Genomic DNA, 20,020 nt, shown 5'->3' on the forward strand with positions numbered 1-20,020 from the left:
ACCCTTACACAAGATAAATCAATTGTGAATTTAGAAGAGTATTCAGACTAACTTTACTTTCTATTTAACTCAATCATATGATGTGAAAAATAAAACATATTGCATTTTGCAAATACTTTGAGGTTCAAGGTTGAGTGAGGGTTCTTGGATTAGTATTACAATTTATCTTTAGAGAACTTATCTTTGATAACATCATCCAAACTTTCCACTAAAGATGTTTATAAAAAAAAAAATGTGAAAATCTAGCAACTCGAGTATTATGATCTTTCTTGAAAGCTCTTGGATGAGTTTAGGGATAAAAGATAAATAATACTATGATCAATTCCCTAAAGCTTAAGCTTGTGTAATGGACAAAATATGCTATAATTAAGATAATCACATTTAAGCATTCATATAGCATTAAACTCATTTAACAAATGAAGACATGTTTGTCCACTTGGAAGTGGATTTATTTGAGCAAAGCTATAACCAAAATTATCATATTTTGTCCAATCATTATGATATGTTAACGTTAAATGATTAGATTGAACTTATCACACAAATTTTTCATATTGGCTTGCTTTTCAGTGGTTCTTAGTATAACAGTGAATGTGTATACTAAGACTAGACATTTAAGCACTATTCACTAATTAATTATCACTACCCCTTTTAGACAAATTCTAAAAACTAAGGAAAAAAAATTTATGTAATTCCTTTTGGAACCCATTTTACTTGGTTTCTAAGGGGTTGATTTTTTTGATAGCCCATTCTTCTTTGTGTCTTGGCGGGTTAAAACCCAGTGTTTCTTTGACTCTCCAGACTTGTTTGGGTTTCATAGCTTTTCTTTTGAAAGGGCAATCGAATTTGATATGACCCTTCTTTTTACATAAAAAACACATGGTGCGAGCATATGGACTGGAAGAGGTGCTAGCATAATGTTTAGATGTTCTTACAAAGTACCTCATGTATAGGTTATTCTTCTTCCTATTTTCAATGCCTTTAAAACCTATACCTTCCTTATCCAAGGTCATCTTTTGAGAACCTAAGAGCTTGTCAAAATTTTCTTTGCCTCTAGTAAATGTGTGAATGATCTTATACTACAAAAAAATAAGGTTATTAGTGAAGGATCAAAACTATTAGTGATGAATTTACAAATATTAGTGACGATTCTAAATTAGTTGTTATATCTGTCATTACTACTAATTATTAGTCACGAATTTTGAAACCATCACTAATAATGTTGTATTAGTAGTAGGGTATTAGTGACGAACTTCAAAACTGTCAGTAATAGTGTAGTATTAGTGAATGATCAAAACTGTAAATAATACTTATTAGCCTTTAGTGAAGGATTATAATTCGTCACTAATAGTGGAGTATTAATGAAGGATCAAAATCGTGACTAATTCTTAATTGCCTTTAGTGAAGGATTATAATTCATCACTAATAGTTGGGCTTGAGTGAAGGATCAAACTTTCACTAATACTTGGCCTTTAGTGAAGGATCAATATTCATCATTAATAGTATAGTATTAGTAACAGTTTTGATCATTCACTAATATCTATAGAAATCATCACTAATTAATTTAAAATTAATGTTTTTTTTCTAAAATCATTAATTCCTGTGAAAATCTGTAATTGCATTTTTGCATAGATAACATTAAACCATAATTATTAAAAAGATTCATAAATTATTAAAAATTTTAATTCAAAATCAAATACAAATACATTATACAAATTTTGAATATTTTATACATGAATCCCATATATTCAGATAAACAAAAAAAATACAAAAACAAAAATCAAAAGTTGCATCCTTCTGTAGTGCACGGGATAGTGTTGATAGTGTGACGGCCGCAAACCCTATAAATTAAGAATTACAAAAAAAAAATTAGTATACAATCTTTGACCACATACATACTATAAGAATCAATGATTTGATAGAAAAATAATTGGAAATTCAAAAAATGTTTAAAAAAAAATGATACTATTTTAAACTGCTAAGTTTTATCAGTTTTGAGAAATTTTGACTGCATTTCCCCTATAAATAGGACATTTTCCATAGAGATATGTTTGAAACCTGGGTGTTTTCACAAACAGTTCATCGTAAACCAACTAGTAATTAATGAATTTTATGAGTGCACAAGATTTTCATATAATCAGCATTAAATAATGTAATGTGTTTATGCATCCCACAAACAATCTATATCAAACTATAGTTCTATGAAAAAATAAATTGTGATGTTAAGGTTTACATAACTTCTTTAGGACTCAAAACCAACTATAATAATCCAATAATGCAAATGAGTCCATTATTGGTAGAATTTTCACCTAGCATATGCAAAAGTAAATTTAGAGATGAAGTTCACAATTCATTTGAACTTCACTCATCCTTTCAAAAATGTTTTAAGATTCAGCACACTATAATCATTCTCACAAATATGGTATATGACTTTGATTATTTTTCGAGAAATTTAACAAATTTTTGGTAGCATGCCGTCTGTAAATAAAACATTTTCCAAACATGAAAGTCACAAAAGCATGCAATTCAGAAGATTTTTGCATCATACAAATGCTCAATGTGTTCAAGACAACCTTATGACTCAAAAATAAAGACAATGATATGCATGAAAGTCCATATGATTATGCCTTCCAAAATTATAGAACTTTTGAAAAATTTTGGCAGCATTTTTCCTATAAATAGGACATTTTCCATATAGATATGTTCCAAACCTGGGTGTTTACACTAAACAATTCAAAATAATCCAACTAGTAATGACTGCATCTTATAAGTGGTACAAAAAAAAAGTAAGCTTTGAAACACTATGATCTATTTAAATTTATATACATGCGCACTCGCGCATACATACATACATACATAAAGATATTTATTTTGACTAGATTTTATGCATGCTTTTTATCTTCATTTCCCTAATTAGTTCTTAAGTTGGGACTTTAATGTTTGGGAGTAGGTTAAGAAAACAATGGAATTTAACAAATTTTCAGTAGCATGTCGTTCGTAAATAGAACATTTCCCAAACCTGCAAGTTACAAAAGTTCTTGCTAAGTTTAACTAAATCAGTAGCAGTAGTATACAACCTAGGGTCTGTCTACGCATATATGAAATTGCAAAAAAGACAAATAAAGTCCCAACAGCACAAGCAATACAATTCCAATATCTCCCAACAATTCACAATTCAGCATATGAATAGAATTAAACAAGCAGACACGAACACATTTTTAAAATGTATATTACCTGATGGCAGGAAAGAGGGATGCTTCATTAAAAGATACTAATTTTAATTTGTTTTCTTTTAGTTTAAAAAGAATTTAAGTTTATTATTTTTGAATAAGGGTTGCTCACCCTGAGTGTGTGCATGCACTGCATCAATACATGTGTACATGTTTTAGTGCATGTATGTATCTGCAAGTAGATCTGTTAAAAATGACCAAATGTGAATTGTGGGGCAATCTGCTTATTTAAAAAAAAGTAGGTGTCTGACTTCTCCACACCTGCCTGAGTGGGCATAATTATAAGTTTATCATGTATAAACTTTACCAACTAACAATATTTAAGCGTATTTCTTACATGATCAATTTTCCCAAGTATACCCATTCATGAATCTCTTTATCAAGCTCACGCGTATTAGACTTAAAAGTATGAGGTATAGATGTCGAATTTTCTATGCACAATAATAGAACAATTATATACCCGATAGCTTACCTAAAAAAAAACCATTATCATGATGTAAATGACTCTAAATTTTTTTATGAATTGATGACATGAAGTAGAAAGGGATGACTATTCTCAAATTTTACTGTGACAATGTATATTCTTGTCCTATTAATGTATGATGAAACAACACAAAATCTTGTATAGTGTCTTATTTCTAATCCTTTTTTTTATACCCTTTTTCTAGTGTCTTTTTTCCCCCTTGGGAATAAATATTCTTATCCTATTTGATGTAACCTTAAGTTGTGTTGAACAAATGGATTGTAATGCTTTCACCTGTATCTTGCAGGACACAAAACTTAGTTGGCTGCAACCTGAAAGAATGTGTTTAAAATAAGCTCAAGATTAAGAAGGTTAATTAACTTGTTGAGAAGGGAATGAAATGAAAAGTTATATGTAAAATATGTGAAAGCTAATGAATTTGATTCTTACATTAACAGACATTGGCCGAGTGTTGAGGCATATAAATCCATTTTCTCCATTTTCTAGTGTCTTTTTTCCCCTTTGGGAATAAATATTCTTATCTTATTTGATGTAACCTTAACTCGCACTACTAAATATAAAAGAATCTAAGAACTAAATGGCATAAATAGAAAAGGAAACAGATCATTACTGATGATATGCACAGTTTAGTAGAATCGGCACCATGGAAGAGTTATTCTTATTAGGTTTCAAGGTTTTGGCAGAAGGAAAGATGCTAGAATTGTATAGTGTCGTGCACTAATCACCATGGTTTTGTGCATTTGGTTAACAAGGAATTCAAGGGTACTTCAGGGCAAAACCCATCAAGGATGTTTGCTTTGGGAAGGTGGTTTCTATGCCTCTCTTTTGGCATCAATTGCTGAGGCTATAGTGTTTGGAAGATTTATTTGGGAGGAGGTTAAGAAAGCATTGAAATTTAACAAAATTTTGACAGCATCCATCTGTAAATAGAACATTTCCCAAACCTACAAGTCACAAAAGTTTTTCCTAGGTTTAGCTAAGCCAGCAACAATAGTACACAACCTAGGGTTTGTCTACGCATATATAAAATTGCAGAAAAGATAAATCAAGTCCCAATAGCACAAGCAATACAGTTCTAGTATCTCCCAACAATTCACAATTAAGCATATGAATAGAATTAAACAAGCAAAAGAACCATGAGCATGCAGTTCAAACTACGTTTTACATACCTTCAAATGAGAGGAGCCACCTGCATCATCTGGTCGAGATTGGTGCATCATTTCTTCAAACTGCACTTGCCTGTTCAGAATTTCTGCAAGCATGGCTTCAATGTTGGACATCTTGTCTTTCGAACTCTAATTTTCCATCGAGATGTTAGACACCATGTCTTTCAAACTCTGGTTCTCCATTGTGACGTTATACACCATGTCTTTCAATTGCTGGTTCTCCATTTCCATCGTATGCATCCGCTGAACCATCTCGTCTGCCTGAGACTTGGCGTCTTGATGGGCTCGTTCCATCTCAGCATGAGCCGCCACACCCAGAGAAGATGATGCTATCGGGGCAATCTATCCACTTCCAAGACCTTTCACCCAGCCCCCCGCTCGTTCCCCAAGCACCTAAGCGGTTATCTGGTAATCCGTCATTTGCTGACTCCACTCTAAAACAGGTGCATCCCTTAGCTCGACTATCCTCACCTATTTTCAGTCATGAAAATGATAAAAAATGAAGAAATAAGAATACAACTTCTATGTTTTGAATCAAATTATAAACTAAATATTTTCTTTGACTTACATGTTTTCCCTGCGCACCGTCACACCACTCCCCTAATCACCTATGGTGTGTTCTCTAATAAAAGTCTGAAAGTGACTCCTCTGCATCAGTCTCGAGATCACACTACACTATCATATAAAACATCATTAATATTAATTTAGGTAATGGTAAGATAGTCTAATATATAGAAATTACCCTTTGATGATTTACAAATAACTTCAACCCGCCGCAATGCGTCGTAGGGAGTTTGCTGCGGTTTGCAGCATTTTGTTTCACATATAGCCTACAAAAAAGATGTAATGACTTCTTATTAGCCACAAAAAATCTTAAAGTAGTTATTACTATACAAACACATCACCTGATAGTGTGGGTCACGGAAATGGCGACACACCACCTCCCAATCCTCTTGGGATATCTTATCGTAGGGGTGGGTTTCTGCTTTATCTCCCATTGTAGGAAAATGTTCATGCATTTTGGCATGATAGGTCTTAAATTTTATGCAGGGTTGCACGTCTGTCGCCCTCTTCACATGGTAGCATAGAGAATGTCCATATCGAACTCCTCCTGTATAGGTAATACAGTCAGAATGTTAGACAGTTGTTTCTCTAGCATATTAAAAGTAAAAAAAAAAAAAAAAAAATTTGGGATTACTTACCAAGATGTGCATGTAAATAATCATGCACTGCGCCTCAATCACCCGTGGCTAGTTGAAGGCAGTAATTGGAGCATACTATCGGCATATAATATCGAGCTCTCATGTCCCATTGGGCACCAATCATCAAATGGGGCCGTGAAGCCTATAAGAATGTTGATCCGAATCCGTTGTCCTGTCCTCTCCAGGTGCTTCTTAAGCATCGTTTTCTTCGCTACACCGCGGCTTGACCTTACCATGGATGTCGATGCTGAAAGAAGAGTTAAATTAAAAGATTTATTTTAATCATACACGTAAATAATCATCAATAGTTTACATCTAAATAAATTAATCGTAACCTTACCAACACTGCTCATCATGGTGGGCAACTCACCCTGCATGTCATCCCCAGCTATGGTATCCATGTCTGGCTGAGCTCCCGATGGCTCAGAAAATGATGGTGACACACCAGGACTGACATGCTCCACTGGTCTCGAGGACGTCGGATCATCCTTGGGTGATGATGTAGTCAAGAGCCTGGAAGGAAGTCGGCCACAATGACCTCCTGGTGCCATGCCTTATTGCACACATGCCCCTTCAAAGTAGACAAGAACCTGTGCATTTTACATAGCATTATTGACTTGTAGACATAAAAAAAAAAAAAAGCCAAGGAAATCATGTGACCATTATAGAGGACTTTATAATTTACCTCTTAATAGGATACATCCAACGATATTGGACCGGTCATCCAATTATGGCCTCCTTTGGTAAATGGACGGCTAGGAAGACCATCACATCAAAGAATATGGGAGAAAATATTTTCTCCAACTTGCATAGTATGATCACAATGTCTTCCTCTAACCATTCAAGTACATTCACGCTCAATTTCTTGGAGCACAACAATCACAAGAAGATCCCTAGCTCAATTAGCACTAAGCGAACACCATCAGTCAAGTGTCCAAGAAGGAAAACAGGTAGAACCCGTTGTAGAAGGATGTGATAGTCATGACTTTTCATTCCTACAATCTTCCCTTCCTTCGTGTTTATGCATCGAGCTATGTTTGATGCATATCCATCGAGTGAGCTTCACTGATTTCAACCATTCAAAGAAATTATTCTTTTCATCCTTCGAAAATGTGTAACAGGCTGATGGTATGAGAAGTTTGTCCCCATCACGAATCAGATGCAACTTAGGTCGTATTCCCATATCTTTCATATCTCAGCGAGCATTTGCGGTGTCCTTTGTCTTCCCATTTATATCTTGGAATATACAAATGACATTCTCAAAAATGTTCTTTTTGATGTGCATGACATCCAAGTTATGGTGTAGTAGAAGATCTTTCCAATATGGCAACTCGAAGAAGATGTTGCTCTTTGTCCAATTCAACTCCCACTCAGCACGTTTTCTTTTTCTACTAGTCGGTGGTTTCCCAAATTTCACATCTCCAATCAACCTAAGCTGGTTTAATATCTCTTCCCCACTTAGTCGTTTGGCTGCAACCTTCGTTCAGGTTTTCCATTAAAGCTTTTGACGTCACGAGTCCTCCAAGGATGTCCAGGTCATAGAAAATGACAATAACATGTAAAGCATAACTTGCATCCATGCTTCAAGGATAAGGACCCAGGATCCTTATTACAGACTGTGCATGCTAAGTAACCTTTTTTACTCCAACCCAACAAGTTGTTGTAAGCAGAGAAATCATTAATTGTCCACAATACTACAGTATGCATCTGAAATGTAGTCCTGGTTTCCACATCGAATGTTTCTACTCCTTTTTCCCATAATTCTTTCAACTCATCAATTAACGGATGTAGGTACACATCAATATTGTTATAAGGTGCCCTTGGTATAGGAATAAGCAAAGACATAAAAATGAAGGGTTCTTTTATACATCGCCATGGCGGCATATTGTTAATGTTACTAAATGGATTGAACCCATCTGAAGCAAGGTCAAATCTGATGTTTCAAGGATCGCTAACAAACTACGGATGCATTTTATCAAAATCAGCCCAATCTTTAGAGTCCGCTAGATTGCTAAGGGTGTTTCCATCTTAAAGATATTTCTCTTGATGTCATCTCATATCAGCAGTAATCTTTCTGCACATTTACAATCATTGTAGTCACGAGATTAATGGACAATATTGCAAAACTATATGGGGGATCTTTTTACCCTTCTTCTAATTAGTTGTATACCTTGGTTCACCACATTCTAGGCACTCGTTCGCATTTTCATGTTCACCATAAAAGAGTGCACAACCATACCTACACACATGTATTGGAATGTAACCGAGACCCAATTCACGCATGCATGCCTTCGCCTCATAAAAGGACTTTGGAAATGTTTCACCATCAGGAAGTGCCGCTTTAATGAGGCTTAAATGCATGTTGAATGTATTTTGAGATAACTCATGCATTGTTCTTGCATGAAGCAACTTTATCAGAAACTCTAATTTTGAAAACTTTTTACAGTTTGGATATAGGGGCACCCGTGCTTCCCTTACGAGATTAGCAAATAGTTTACCGAGTTGATTCAACGTACTAGGATCGCAAGGTATAGTACTAGGTTCATCACCAATATGCAACACACTGACATCATCTGTGTCCAATGCAATCCCCTTTGCAAGTCACCTAACATTTCGATTAACCTTTCCAAACGTGTATCACCACCTACTATATTTGCCCCCTCATCTTCACCATCATCATCATCACTTTGAACTGCGTAATCTTCACCGTGGAACACCCATAATGTGTACCTTTTCTCCATTCCAAAGACTAATAAATGTGTATAAACCAAATCAATGTGTTTGAATGTTATGTTTTGGCATTTCTTGCAAGGATACCTTATTCTACTAACTTTGTCTACACGAGGACGCACGAACTCTATGAAATCATGTACCCCTTTCACATATTCTAGCAAAAACCTACCTCGAGCTTTCATCCAACTTTTATCCATGTTCATTAATTACCCTATAACATGTTAAAGTAAATGGTATTGATTACATTCTCATAATGTTTATGACGTATGCATAGTGAATCCTATAATCAACCACCTTCCGTCTAAAGGGTACGGATCCTATCCCATTCAGGAATGTTGCATTTAAGTTGCGATCAATCGCTCAAATTCCTTCGTCATAGTCATTAGAAATTTCAACTGCATCTCTTCATGGCTCTCCAAGCACACGAGATGGGGGAAGTGAACATGTTGCTAGTTTTTCATCACTAAAAAATTATCACGACACCCCACTATGCACCCAGAGAACACAAGTAGAGATGCGTTCGAAATATATAATGACAATTGACAAAGCATGAACGATAACAACAATGTTAATACAACTTCCTTAACTGTCCACATTGGACAATCCAAGAGTGGTTGAAATACAAACATTACTAATCATAAGTGAACCAAATAATTAACATGTTCAATTGATTATTAGTCAATTTCAATAATTGTTTTGTCTTACATGTACAATGAGGCATGAATGTATAGTAACCATTCTTGAATGGGTCTACGCTTAATGAACACAAGAAATGACAGTAATTAATTTGGCAGTTTACTTCATATGGATTTTCTAATCATGCACAATCTCAAATGAATGCACAAGAAGGATAAAAAAAAAAAAAAAAGTGAACACTTATCTGCCTACCTTATCTATGTAAGTAATATCCACATAAATTCTAGAAATAGCAAGAAAAACGTAATGATATAGTGAAGCACAAAATATAGGTAGAAACCAAAAGCACCATGTTTTTTCATTAATTTCAAAGGCAATACAATGCAGATAGAAACATCAAAGCACACGTACAGCCATTCAAAAGCATGGTAAAAAAAAAAATATAGGAAAAAATAAATAAAATAAAATAAACACAAAAGGTGCATGAACACAGTACATAAGAAAAATAGAAAGCGCATAAAAAGATCCCAAACATCTAATATATCCTAATCAGAGTTAGAATCAGAATCGAAATTGGTCCAGCAAGGCGAGGCGGCTACTGCTTTAGCAGTGTCTCTGTCTGTTAGAATTGGTGTATTCCCAAGAGGGGGGGTGAATTGGAATTTTAAAACTTTTTCACCTAGGTTGATCTATGCAACAACGGTATGTACACAACCTAGGAACAGTCTATACAATTTCCAAGTGCGTAGATAAATATACTGTGGAAATTAAGTCATACGCATCAATCACCCATAACATACACGTGCGGTAAATATAAAATGCAGAAATATAAGCAAACACACGATATGTTATCGGGGTTCGGCCAACTGTGCCTAAGTCCCCGCCTTAAGCTCGCAAGCTTGAGGATTCTACTAATAGCTCACTTAAGGGTGGAGCGGCACCGTTTACAACTAGGTCAAATTAACACAGGGCTGACCTCAACCTTAACTAGGTCAATTAGCGGGGCTGACCTCAACCTACATGCCTTAACAGGATGACGCACCTAGCTTTCCTAACCGGGTCTAAGCCAATCTGGGACTATTCCAGGGCTAGTCTCCCTCTTCAGGCCCGTGCCTGGAAATACAATAGTATTTTAAATACAATCAAATGGTACAATGAATAAGCTTTCAAGTAAAGCAGATGTGTACCCAGATACGTGCAATATCACATACACCACAATATGATATAATATGTAAGCTCAATGTGGTCTAAGATGTCAACTCTCAAATAGATTTACTATCATTGTAATGAGTGCGTGAGAGTGCAAACCTAAATGATCTTTGTATCACAGGATATTCAATCTAAGTGCTCAAACAAGGATATTATCCAAACTTCATATATTTCAATCAACAAGTTTTCTCAATATATATATATATATATATATATATGTATATGAAGCTCTAGCAATGTATAAGTTTGGTTTGCAAAAAGATATTCAATCTTTGTATTCAGCAAAGGATATATAAGTTAACGAGTATTGCAACAAAGACTTTATCACATAAGCAAATATCTCATCAAATATTTTCAAGATAAAAACACAGTAGATATTTGAAAATGTTTTTGCAACCAAAATACAAATACAAACTTCTTAAGATATTGCAATGAATATGCAATACTCAGAAGTTCTATATAAGTCTTCTTAGGAGAGACTTATTAATAAAGTCCCCTAATAATACTTAAGGTTTAGTTCTCAAAAAATAAGTCAAACAATCCAAGGATAGGAGAGCAAACTAATCAATATAAACGCTCAAAAATCAACTTACAAATGATGTAGGCAATACGGGAAGGTAAGATTGAGTGTGTGGAGCTTGGAAATTAGTATTATAGGGTTTTGATATTTCAGAGAATTTTCCCTAATCAAAGTGGCTAATCCTACTTAATCTTTGCAAATGAACACATATATATATAGCCATGGAAGGAAATATGACCGTTGGGGACCTTTTGGGTATTATTAGAAAAGTTTAATGACGTTTAAGGCATTTTAGCCCTGTTTAAAAATTGTTAACCGCGGTAAAAAATCAGGGCAACCCGAGAGGTCCGGTCGACCAGAAATGGTTCAGTCGACCAGAACTCAAATGGCTCGGTCGACCAGGGGTATTTTGAACTGAGTGGTCGGTCGACCGAGGCAAGGCGATTATGCAAATTTTTGAGGTTCAGTCAACCAAGCCTTTTTGAACAGCATGGTTCGGTCAACCAGACCACTGGGAATTCTCCCGAGGACCCTCCAGTCGACCAGGTGGTTGGAGTACAAAAGTGGTCGGTCGACCGGGAGGTCAAAACGTTAACTCTGAGGTGGTTCGGTCGACCAAAAAGAAATGAACCGTGAAGTTCAGTCGACCGGGCCTTGGCCAAACTGTTGACCCAGGGCCAGTTCAGTCAACCAGGCCAAAGTGAATTGAGTTGGCCAGTCAACCGAAAGTGCACCAAGTGTGAATTTCAGTCCCGTATTGACCCAGACAAGTCCTATTCAAGTGCCTAACAAACATATATATATATATATATATATGTGTGTGTGTGTGTGTGTGTGTGTGTGTGTGTGTGTGTCCTAAGGTCACTTGGGGTCCAATTTGAAGACACCAAAAAAGTCCGGTGTCGGTCGACCGAAGGGTACAACCTAAGGTCTTTCTAAGGTCTTTTCTCATTCATGGTTTGGTTTGAGCTTACGTAGTAAATCATACATGTGATGTGTGTGAACTTATTACAAACCAAATGCCCTAATTACTATTACAGACCAATATAAATATATTATGATTTGGTCTTCAAGCTTCTCTTGCTTTGTACACATCTTGATCTTATCATTCTTGATTCCTACACAAAACCTCAAATGCTCATTAGATACAATGAGTATTTGTCATAATCAAAACCGAGCGTGACCAATAAGGTCAACACAGTCCTATGCCAATTCCTCTAGAAGACGATGAAATTTAGGGGTAAAAAAGGAGGGTGGTGATTTGCATGGCCTGAGGATATGGTGTGGCACCAACTCATCAGGAATGTCTGCTGGAGGTGGAGCCTCAAAATCATATGGCATGGTCGGCCTAATCATATGGAACAACACTAGATAAGCGGGCATGTCCTCTATAAGTTCTGGGGTAACATTAGGGGACTGCTCTCTAATGGGTGGCACAGCAGAATGTGTAGGGGGCAACTGCACATCCTCAAGGGTCACCCTTGGTGCTCTCATCTCATATGAAATTCTTTTGTGCGAGTGGTCGTGCTTTAAAGCAACCCGAGGCTTCGTTTGCGGAAGCATTTGCCAAGAAGGCGAAACCCTACGATTTATGTTGAAAACAAAATTTTTTTTTTCAGAGAGGCATGCTTAACAATAACATTACGAGAAAATATTCACACCTACTGATTAAAAAAGTTCAACATAAATTTAATTTTAAAACTCATTTACTAAACCAAAGAAAATTATTATAGATGGCTCAGGTGAGCGCTTCATTTTAATATATATATATATATATATATATATATATGATTATAATATATTAATTCATAAATAATAAAGTAAACATTTAAGCTGTTTAGGGTGAGTTTGATACCCCTCTTTTGTGTTGTCCATTTTAAAATATAAATATAGGTCTAACTTTTGGTATAGTTTTTTTACTTTCTAAAGATCAACTTTTAGGTTTTTTAGAAGTTACACAATTAAAACTTGAAAAGCTAAAAGTTAATTTTTTTCACCAACAAATTAATTTTTCTATTGTTGTCCTTAATTTTCCCTAACACTATAAAACGGTCAATGTATCCATTATATTTCCTAAAAAGACCATATTCATTTTATTTATTATATACTTTTAAACACCTTACAACTTTTTCCATCAAATACTCAAATCTAGCTTTTTCTTTCTAGCAGCTCCTTTTTCACAAGGAGATCAAACATTTTTAAAACGACTTTAATAAACTCATTCTTGTCATATCTTTTTAAAAAGGTCAATTTCGAAGTTATTTGTTAAGAATTTATGTTTAAATTTTCATTGCGTACATCAATAGAAGAAGCAAATTTATTATTCATAAAAACACACAGCTCGCCCTCCCTCATGGGTGCCTACCAAAACCAACAATGATTTATGAATATCAAAACTTTGGGCTTTCCTTTTTAGGGTGAAATCCACAGATGCCCTTAGTTTTTTAAATATGAAACTGCAACACAAGTCATTGATGGTTAATTTGACTTTATTATTCTTTTATTTATAACTAGTATTCCATTTTCAATTACGAGAAACTTGTTTGGTAAGATTTTATTTTAAAATCCTAAGAACATACTAAATAGTGATCAGTAATATTTTTTAATAAAATTCCTGCAAGTATTTATCATTTCACTTAAGTTATAATTTAATATTATAGTGGAATTTGCACATTTTATCTTAAGATCTTTTAAAAAAAATTAAATTGGATCTTAACTTTTTTTCACTTTTGTCTGCCAACAACACTAGATCTTAGAAGGTTGATAATGAAATTTGAACATTGTAAAATAAAAAATCGTGAATAATAATAATATTTTTTTTTATAAGAACTTGTACAATTGACTATCAACTAACGAAAGATTATTTTTTTCACTAAACTATAATGCAAGAGGATTTTTTTTTTTTTTTTTTTTTGTCATTGTAAGAAATTCAAGAGATGTACTGTCATATTTATGTTTTTTTTTTAAATCATGAGATGCTTTCAAATTTTTTTTTTTCCCTTAGTTTTGTGCCTTTAGATGATGATGATCACTAGATGCATGTCCTTATTCCAAATAATTCATTAAAATATATAATAAAATTCTAAGTATAATATTCGAAACATGAATGTAATTGGACAGAGATATCATTAGGAAATAGTCCAATTTGACTAAAATCATTCAAAACTTGTTTAAAACTTCTCAGCTCGATGATAGATTAATTATTCACATTGTTTAAAACTTAGATCTAAATATTCACAAAATAAATCCTAAAAATTGATTAGTACAATATAAATTGGTTTGGCAAAAGGAAACTTGGTTTGAAATGAAATATCTCTTTTCTCCCTTGCGTGTAGTTATGAGAAGAAACTTAAATGTCGACTTTTCGACCGAGTCTTTTTTACCTTATCTTTTCGGACTCTATTTTTAATTTCTTATAATAGGCAACTACTTGAGGGAGTAATATGTATTTTGAAAATTAATAATAAATACAACTATTATAAACTTATAAATAGTATACGATTAATGTATGACTTCATCTTAAATAATTCAAACTTTGCAAGATGCTAAATTTAGCAAAGGGAATGTAAAATGCTAAGATTCAATGAATAGAATGAGTTCGTAATAGACTTACCTTTTTTTTTGTTAAGTGTACAATATGCTGACTTTTAGAAAAGAAAAAATATCATTAGATTTGAGAAATAGTTGATTAAATGTTTATAAAATTATTAGTTGATTAAATATGCATAATTTAAGGATTTTGATAGAATTGAACAAAATTTAATATAATTTTATATTATATTTTATTTAAATTTATACAAATTTAAATTTAGAATCTCTCCAAACAAAAGATCAATTTATCTTTTCGAAACCCTTAAATTAAGTTAGCATAGGGTGCATAGTTTGTCATTCTTACTACCACTAACTACAGAACACGCAAAAGATAGTGACCCTCACGTGTTTTAAATGAGAGTGGCAAAGGGATTCTGGATTTCCCAGTTGTAATTTTAATTTTATATCAATATTTAATAAGCTTTATGGCATATATATTCAAAAGCACACGATGCCACTGCTCTCTCGATCTTCTAAGATTAATTGAAATCTAAGGCATCAATGTGTTGGGTATATCATCATATATATATAGCTTGTCAGGACCACTATATATATACATTGATCTTTTTTTGATGGTTTGATTTGTCTTTGTTGGATGGATTAGAGATCATGCAAGGTTCTTTGCTGTAGGGAAGGGTCCCAATTTGCATGTGATTTCCCAGTTAACCCAAACACAAATAGAGAAACAAACACAAACACATAATAAACATAAAAAACTAAAAAAGAAAAAAAAAATACAAAAACACAAAAACAAATTCTTCAAATCCCAGTTCAAAGAAACATACCTTGAAGGCTGAAAGGCTTCCGACGGTTGATCGCTTCAGTGAAGGCAATGGGGACAGATCTGGAGCGTCAACAACGGCGACGAAGAGAGATGGAGAGACTGATAAAGAGAAAGAGAGACCAGAGAGATTGAGAGATATGGAGAGACTAAGAGAGAGAGACTAGAGAGATTGAGAATACATTAAAGGCCTCCGACGGTTCATCTCCTTGGTGAAGGCGACGGGGACGGATCAGAGCATTAGCGACGATAGCGACAAAGAGAGATGGAGAGACTGAGAGAGAGAGAGACCTGAGAGATTGAGAGATCAAGAGATGGAAGGAAATGAGGAGGCTTGGAGGGAAAGGAATAAGATTTCAGAATCCGCATGCAGCTTTTCAGTGTCAGACTATTAGTGACGAATCTTCAAATTTATCACTAATAGTGTTTAATAATTTTTTTTTATTTTTTTAAAATAAAAGAAGTATTAGCGACGGATTTAGGAACCGTCACTAATAACGGACTAATGGTGACGGATCTCTAAATTCGTCACTAACACTACAAAATAATTTTTATTTTTATTTTTTATTAAATGAAAAAAGTATTAGTAATGGTTCTCAAATCCGTCACTGATAAGAGGACAATAGTGACGAATCATCAAATCCATCACTAATACTATGAAATAAATTTTTTTAATTTTTTAAAATAAAAGAAGTATTAGTGACGGTTCGTAAATCCGTCATTAATAATGGGTTAATGGTGTTGAAGCTCCAAATTCGTCACTAATACTATAAAATAAATGTTTTTATTTTTTTTAAATAAAAGAAGTATTAGTGACGGTTCCCAAATCCGTAACTAATAAGGAGATAATAGTGGCGAATCATTAAATCCGTCGCTAATACTATGAAATAATTTTTTTTTTTAATAAAAGTAGTATTAGTGATGGTTCGCAAATCCATCACTAATAATTGGCTACTAGTGACGGATGTGAAGATTCGTCATTAATATTGTGAATTTTTTTTTCATTTTTTTATAAATAAAATAGCTATTAGTGATGATTCTCAAATCCATCACTAATAAGGGAATAATAGTGACGAATTATCAAATCCATCACTAATACTATGAAATAAAATTTTTTTAATTTTTTTAAAATAAAAGAAATATTAGTGATGGTTTGCAAATCCGTCACCAATAATTAGCTACTAGTGACGAATGTGAAGATTCGTCATTAATATTGCGAAATAAGTTTTTTTTTATTTTTTTAAATAAAAGAAGTATTAGTGACAGTTCTCAAATCCGTCACTAATAAGAGGCTAATTGTGACAAATCTACCAATTCGTCACTAATACTATGAAATAATTTTTTTAAATAAAATAAATATTAGTGATGGTTCCTAAATTCGTCACTAATAATGAGCTAATAGTGACGAATGCGAAGATTCATCACTAATATTACAAAATAAATTTTTTTATTTTTTTAAAATAAAAGAAGTATTAGTGACGGTTCACAAATTTGTCACTAATAATGGGCTAATAGTGATGAATGTGAAGATTCGTTACTAATATTGTGAAATAATTTTTATTTTATTTTTTTAAATAGTAGTAGTAACGGTTATTAATTGTCACTAATAAGTTTCTTTTAGTGACGGATTTAATTTGTCACTAATACCATAGAAATCATCGCTAATATTTTTTCGAAATAATTTTTGCACGAAATATGTTTTCCTACAATATTTTCCAGTTTTTAGTAACGAAACTATTAGTGGCTGTTTAAAATCCGTTGTTAATAGTGTCGTATTAGTGACAGTTGCTAAAACCGTCACTAATACCCACTTTTAGTGACGAAATTGAATCCGTCACTAATAGTTTCATCACTAAAAACCAGTTCTTTTGTAGTGTTATATTGGTTCTCTACTTTTCTTTATAAGCTTATCATTTTTAAATCTTTTAAGCCTTTGCAAAATGCTTACAATTTTACAAACTCTTTGGTCGGTGTTTGCTTTACCCTCAAGTTCAGAAATAAGAAGATCCTTTGTATTATCACTTGAAATTTGAGATCTTAAGATTTTCAACTCTTTTTTCAATTTTTCATTCTTATTTTCTAATCTCATGATTTTCTAATCTTTTTCCTTATTAACAAGAATTTCATATTCTAGTTCTTTCAGTGATGCCTAATTCAGTTTTCTAATTCCTTAATTTCTACTTCCTTTTCAATCTTTTCCTTCTCTAGGATATTATAAGATTCTTTTAAATCAACTATTTGTTTTGCTAAAATTTTTTTTCATTTTTAATTTTTTTTTCTTTTTAATCAACTTTATTAGAATCTTATGAGCCTTAATAAATCCCTTTTGTATTCCTCATAAGATGGTATGCTATCATCACTATCAGATTCATCACATGATTCACTAGAATTTTCACAAGATAAATCACAAGAATTATTGCATGAATTATTTAAAGAAATAGAAGGAGAGGAATGTACCTCTTCGTTGGCTAGAGCAATAAAGCAAGCATTTTATCCTTTTTGATCTTTTGAGTTTGAAGCATCCGGAGTGGTAGTTACTTTCTCCTTGGTCTCTCTATATCTCCTATTGAGTTCATCCCATATCTCCTTTGCACTTGAGCATGCCATGATTTCCTTATAGATGTTGGCATATAAAGTACAATAAATCATGTTCAAAGAACTTGAATTAATTTGCAATAAATTCATATCATGCTCATTTAACTCATTCTCTAGTTTGGGAATTTCAATATTATCAAAAATTTTCATAGGCACAAAATTCTCTTGAGTTATTATTCTCCAAGCCCTCCAATCCATAGATTTGATAAAAACACTCATTTTTAACTTCCAAATAGTAAAATTTTCACCACAAAATTTTGGAGGCCTAGAACAAGATTGTCCCTCAAAAAATGGGGATACACCAACATGAGTCATCGCGACCTTTAACAACTTCTTTTAAACTTTTTGTAACAAGGCTCTGATACCAATTGAGAGTTATGGTGTGTTCCCAAGAGGGGAGTGAATTGGATACTTAAAAATTCTTTCTAGGTCGATTTATTCCTATTTTAATTCCATAATCAATATAACACAACTTAGGGTTTTTCTAAACAAGCATGAATCCCACAAATAATAATGTATGCAAATATTTAAAATAATTATAACATTTAGCACAAATTAAACATAAGCATACAAGTGTGAAAAGTAAAGTACGAAAATTAAATAGAGTAGGGAAGAGGAAGTGCAAACACAAAGTTTTTAACAAGGTTCGGCAACTCCCGCATGCATCCTCGCCTTGGGCAAACCACCCAAGGATTCCACTATCCGTTCCTTAAAACTGGGACGGAGCTTCTCGTTACAATCCGCTTCTTACCAAGGCGAAGCTTCCCTTTATAAATTGCTGCTTAGACTAGGCGTAGCTACCTCTTTACAATCCGCTACTTACACTAGGTGTAGCTACCTCTTTACAATTCGCTGCTTCCACACGAGGTGTAGCTACCTCACCATGGTTCACAATCCGAATCGTAAATACAAATGATATAAGAAATGAATTTTTCGTACAATGAAATACTTCTCAATAAGCTAAGTTGTACAATGTAAAAACCTTAATGCATTCTCAAATGATTTATAAAATTTGAAGCTTGATAGAGTAAGGATACTCCTCTCAAAAATATTTTTCAAATAAAAATGAGAGAGTGGAATGATTTGCTCAAAACTACCTTGTAAAACTCAAAATATTTTCTCCAAAGGATTTTTCAAAATGAATAGCAGGAGAAGAATATTTCTTCAAGATTAACCTATAAAAACAAATAGCAAGAAGGCTCTCAAGAAAAATATATGGAAGAGGATATATGCTCAAGTTTGCTTGTATAACCCAAAGAATTTCCCAAAAAAGATTTTCAAAAAGAAAGAGTAGGAGAAAATAGATTTTGATGTTCAAAGAGAATATAAAGATGAATAAGAATGAAAGAATTTTTAACAAGACTTTCCAAGTGTCTCTCTTGTCTTTCCAAGTGTATAGACTTTGTATTTATATGCAAATTGGAGATATAGCCATTTTATGGCTGTTGGGGTTATTAAAATATGAATAAATTTGAAAACTAGCCGTTTTTCAGCCTTTGGGGCGCTTTCAGCCCGAACACCCTTCCGTTTTTCAGGCATAACGTTTTCTATACAACTCCAAATTGGAATTTCTTGGTATCAACAGAAAAATAGGAGAAAATCTCATAACTTTCATGTTGAACACATTTTAAGATAAGGAGTTTTTTATGGATAAAATCGCTCATCAATGAGACGGAAAAAAACATGAAGGGAATTTTTCTACTGCGGACACCCTTCAGTATTTTGCACATAAGTTTTAATATATAACTCCAAATTGAACGTACTTGGTATCAACAGAAATCTAAGGGAAAATCCCACAACCTTTATGTAGAATACTTTTTAATATAAGGAGTTTTTGATAGAGAAATGTGCTCATCCATGCAATGGAAGAAACATT

This window comes from Malania oleifera, chromosome 2, assembly GCF_029873635.1.
Source record: "Malania oleifera isolate guangnan ecotype guangnan chromosome 2, ASM2987363v1, whole genome shotgun sequence".
NCBI classification, from domain to species: Eukaryota; Viridiplantae; Streptophyta; class Magnoliopsida; order Santalales; family Ximeniaceae; genus Malania; species Malania oleifera.